Source organism: Eriocheir sinensis, chromosome 13 (genome assembly GCF_024679095.1).
Source record: "Eriocheir sinensis breed Jianghai 21 chromosome 13, ASM2467909v1, whole genome shotgun sequence".
In the NCBI taxonomy this organism is placed as follows: Eukaryota; Metazoa; Arthropoda; class Malacostraca; order Decapoda; family Varunidae; genus Eriocheir; species Eriocheir sinensis.
This window is the reverse complement of record NC_066521.1, coordinates 13646763-13651974: the sequence shown is the minus strand read 5'-3', so window position 1 is coordinate 13651974 and position 5212 is coordinate 13646763. Positions and strand designations below refer to the sequence as shown.

Here is a 5212-nt window from a genome sequence, read left to right as displayed (position 1 = left end):
CTTTGAGCAGAGGATGAGGAAGGAAGGAAGGAGGGGAGGAAGGAAAGAAGGAAGGAAATAAGGAATGGAGGATATAAGGAAGGAAGGAAAGAAGCAAGGAAGGAAGGAAGGAAGAAAGAAAGGAAGGAAGGAAGGAAGGAAAACAGAAGGAAGGAAGGAAGGAAGGAAGGAAGGAAATAAGGAAGGTAGGAAGGAAGCAAGGAAGGAGGAAAGAAAGAAAGAAAGGAAGGGAAAAAGGAAGGAAAGAAGGAAGGAAAGAAGGAAGGAAGGAAGGAAGGAAGGAAGGAAGGAGGGAAGAAAGGAAGGAGGGAGGGAAAGAAGGAAAAGTAAACATTTAGCGAAAGAACACAAGAAAGCAGGGAGGAAATATGGACATGACGAACGAAGATGAGGAAAGAAACGAAAAGAAAGGAAAAAGGAAGAAATTAAAGCAGGAAAAAGGGAGGAAGGGAGAGAAAAAGGGAGAGAGAAGGAGGGAGGAACCGACGGATGAGTAAATAACAAACACTTAGCTATATCTTTCCTTCTATAAGTGCCATGAAATTCGGACAGAAGACAGGAGGGACAAAATGAGGTCAGAATATTGGAAGTAAGGGATAGAGAAAAGGATAGAAGGGAGGGAGAGAGAAAGGTGAGGGTAGGATGATATTTTTCTAACCTATTTAAGTCCTTCCTTCGTTCAGAGCTCATTGGGGAAAGGAGACAAGTAATGAAGGAATAAAGGGAAAGTTGAATGATAAAGTGGGAAGGAAAAAAAATCAGGTTAGTGTGTTTCCTCTCGCCCGGAACTGAAAGAGAGAAAATAAGAGGAAAAAACGGAGAGAAATGACCAGGAGGAGGGGCAGGGAGGAAAAAAAGGGAAGCATGAGATAAAAAAAAGGGTGAGAAAACGAAGGTAAGTGGAGAAAGGATGACTGTTTTCTCTTTAATACTTTCTTTTATTAGACTTTTTTTCCTCCATCCTCCTCTTCAGTTTCTCTTCCACTTTCTCAAAATCTTCAGTTCCTCCAGCAAGCCCCCCCCTCATCCCTTCCCTCACGCCTCCGCTTTCCTCCTACCCTGCTTCTCCTCCTCCTTTCCTTGCACCCTCCTTCCTTCCCCTTTCTGCAACCTTCCTTCTCCTTCACGCCTCCTCTCTTCTCTTACCCTCCTTCTCCTCCTCCTTCCCTTGCACCCTCATTCCTTCCCCTTTCTGCAACCTTCCTTCTCCTTCACGCCTCCTCTCTTCTCTTACCCTCCTTCTCCTCCTCCTTCCCTTGCACCCTCCTTCCTTCCCCTTCACGCTCCTCCCCTCCTCCTCCTCCTTCCCCTTTCTGCAACCTTCCTTCTCCTCCCTCCATCACGCCTCCTCTCTTCTCTTACCCTCCTTCTCCTCCTCCTCCTTCCCCTTCTGCAACCTTCCTTCTCCTCCCTCCATCACGCCTCCCCTCTTCTCTTATCCTCCTTCTCCTCCTTCCCTTGCACCCTCCTTCCCCTTTCTGCAACCTTCCTTCTCCTCCCTCCCTCATGCCTCCTCTTTCCTCCCACCTTCCTTCTCCTCTTCCTTCCTACACGCCTTCCTTCGATTTCGCTGACAAGAATCCCCTTCCACCTCTTCCGTTCCCTTCTGTATCTCTTCCACTCTTTTCAGTACCTCCACCAGGCTCCACTTCACGTCCCCTTTCATCTCTTCCACTTCCTTCAGTACCTCCTCCACCCTTTCAGTACCTCCATCACACCCCACTCCACGTCCCTTCCACCTCTTTCATTCAGTATCTCTTCCATCTCTTCCACCCCATTCAGTACCTCCTCCACCTCTTCCACCCCCTTCCACCTGCCCGCCACCTCCACACCTGTCAATGACCTCCACTTCCACCCTGAATAACAAATAATGCCGACCAGGTGCGCGAATACCTGTACACGTTGTTAGTTTGTATGTTTGTTTATCCTTCTGCCTAACTGTTTAACTAAGCGTGTGTTTGTATGTGTGTTTGGTGTATTGATTTTCGTGTCTGTCTGTGCTCCAGTTTGTTTACTTTTGTGTATGTTCATGAATTTTGGTCCATATTTCAATTTGCCCCCCCCAAAAAAAACGTTAGATGAAAGAAATGAATAATAATAAATTGAGTGAAAATGTGAAGAGGTATAATAAAATAGACTAGAAGAAAAGATGAGGAGAGGGGAACAAACAAACACACAAACACAGTCAAAACAAAGCAACGCAAACAAGACAGACACAGACAGATAAATAAACAGACTGACAGACAAATGGAACGCAGCAAAAGTAGACTGCAAATCACCTTACGACCGAGGAGTGAGAGATAGAAGAAAAAGATGACTGGCATATGTGTGTGTGTGTGTGTGTGTGTGTGTGTGTGTGTGTGTGTGTGTGTGTGTGTGTGTAACAAACGTACACGCTCTAGTAACTCAGCCAGGCGGTGTGTATATAGATCTTGTGGTGCTGTTACGTACACACACCACCACCACCACAATCACCACCCACCACCACCACAATCACCACCACCACCACCACCCACCACCACAATTAATTCATCACCACTTATATACATCACCCTGAATAATGTTACCTCCTTCATCACCCCTTCACCACCACTACCACCCACCACCACTACCAACAACACCAACAACACCGCACAACACACCCACAGCCTCGCCCTTTTAACACTTTCATCTCACGTCGCCCGTACCGCTACCCCACGCCCGCCCTTGTTCGCCCTGTCACTGTCATTGGCGCTGTTCGTCCTGTGAGTCACAACCCAACCCTCAAGGCTGTCCTATATAGTTCTGGGTTCTAGCAGACAGACGGACACACAGACAAACCAAACCCTCGACCTTATTTTCAGCTCACGTCCCTCTCTCTCTCTTGCTCTCTGTCTTTCTCCCTCTCCGTTAGGTCTTGCTGCAACGGTCTTAGTACTGTTGCCTCGATTACTTCTCCCTGTACTAGAATGTTAATGGAAAGTCTACTGTTTTTGCTGTTGGAAAGTCATTAAGAGATTGCATACATTTTCGTTGCTGCCTGTTTCACCCTTACTGCTGCTGTTCATCTTTTTTATTTTCTTCATGCTAGGATCTTTAAGCCGTCCTCTATCCTATTGTCTCTGTCTCTTGTCAATACTAGAATCTTTAAGTCATTGTTCATCCTGTCACCTCCATACTGTTGTTCATACTAGGAGTTTTAAGCCGTTGTTTATCGTATTATCTTTATCCTTTGTTAATACTAGAATCTTTAAGTCACTGTTCATCCTATCACCTCCATACTGTTGTTCATACTAGGAGTTTTAAGCCGTTGTTCATCCTATCATCTCTGTCTCTTGTCAATACTAGAATCTTTAAGTCATTGTTCATCCTGTCACCTCCATACTGTTGTTCATACTAGGAGTTTTAAGCCGTTGTTTATCATATTATCTTTATCCTTTGTTAATACTAGAATCTTTAAGTCACTGTTCATCCTGTCACCTCCATACTGTTGTTCATACTAGGAGTTTTAAGCCGTTGTTCATCCTATCATCTCTGTCTTTTGTTAATACTAGAATCTTTAAGTCACTGTTCATCCTGTCACCTCCATACTGTTGTTCATACTAGGAGTTTTGAGTCGCTGTTCATGCTGTCACTTCTGTATAACACGCAGTTCATACTAGGATTTCCAGCTGTCTTGGATGTAACCTTCACGGATATTTAAATAAGGTAAGATGATTTATATTATTTTTAGAGAATCTCGTAAACTCGCTCTCAACACTACACTTCACCTACATATATACTGTACATCCTTTCATTTTTGTTATATTTATTATTCGATTTTCTTTTTATACATTTTCAAATCCTTTCTTATCATTTCAGTTATATATATTTCAGTCACCTCCACTTCCCAATTTCAGCTATATTCCTTTTGTTCTGTTAGTTTTCCGTATCTGCTATTTTTTTTTTACGTCCTCAAATCAATTTTCGTTTTCACTTTATTTTCTCGATCATTTTTTCTCTCCTTGCACATACCTATGATGCGAAAAACACGTCTGTGCTCCATGTCCAGTTCCAGGTAAGTCAGGTGTCTCATCACTGCAGCACTAGACTTTATTTCCACTTAATCCCTTTTTCCCCACATTTATTCTATTTTTTTTTTTTCCAGGAAGCAGGTAAGAAACTTGGCTTTTGTACTGGTGTAAAATAAGGCTTCTATAAATTACCTTTTCTTCACCATGTAATCTATTTTCAGGTAACGTCCAACAGGTGTGGCAAAGTTGTATATATCAAAGTTGTATATATCAGAGTTGTATATATCAGTATTAGCAATTACTACCACCATCCCCAGTACCAATAACAATAACAATATCAAAATTCTTAACCTTAATCTTAATCGTGGGAATGGTGCTTTAAATGTCCCACTATGCCAAATGTACTTAATCCCTTTTACTGTACTATTGACGTGACATTGCTTCGTGTTTTAGTGGCACGAAATAACAACCAACATATTGTCATTACGTTTATAGTATTCTGTTATCTATATTATCCTTGAAAAGAGATGGAAAAAACATTAAAATAGCAACTGACATCATAATTTTTACGTTTATATTATCATGTATCCGTAATATCCTTGGAGAGAGATGTTTATTGATAGCTAAAGAGTAGGAAAAAATATCAAATACTTATTATTTATAGGGAGAGACAAGTAGGAAGAAATAAATCAAATATGCTAATCTATGCTAATGGTTGATGTCTTGTGTTTTCAGATGCCTCCACCACCACCACCACCACCTCCATCGCCAGCCCCCACGACCCACATCCACCTGCCGAAGACTTCCTACCCGGCGCTAAGACACTGGCAGGTAAGCAATCAGGTGTTGGAGGTGATTCATTAACCGTTCTCCTTTCGTTGCTCTTGCTTAGTGAAGTGCAAAGTGGAGATTTAATGAAGTGTTGCAGGAGGGGAGTGTGGGGGGCAGAGAGAGAGAGAGAGAGAGAGAGAGAGAGAGAGAGAGAGAGAGAGAGAGAGAGAGAGAGAGAGAGAGAGAGAGAGAGAGAGAGAGAGAGAGAGAGAGAGAGAGAGAGAGAGAGAGGGGGGGAGAGCCATGGGCCATCCACGTGACCTAACACGCACCTTGATGGAAGGAGAAAAAAGAAAAAAAAAAAAAGATAAGGAAAGAGAAACTACCAGGAAGATATATAAAGTATTCTTGAGGAGGAGGAGGAGGAGGAGGAGGAGGAGGAGGAGGAG

At 43.0% G+C, this 5212-nt stretch overlaps 1 protein-coding gene across 1 annotated transcript in view; it reads left to right on the top strand.

Moving 5' to 3' along the window:
• The first annotated feature begins 4711 nt into the window (after nucleotides 1–4711).
• The window catches only part of LOC126998026 (proteoglycan 4-like), a 13810-nt gene continuing 13309 nt past the window's right edge, over nucleotides 4712–5212 (top strand). Inside the window, exon 1 of the mRNA XM_050859308.1 lies at nucleotides 4712–4823. The gene's annotated coding sequence lies outside the window, so the exon portion shown is untranslated. The remainder of the gene's footprint in view (nucleotides 4824–5212) is intronic.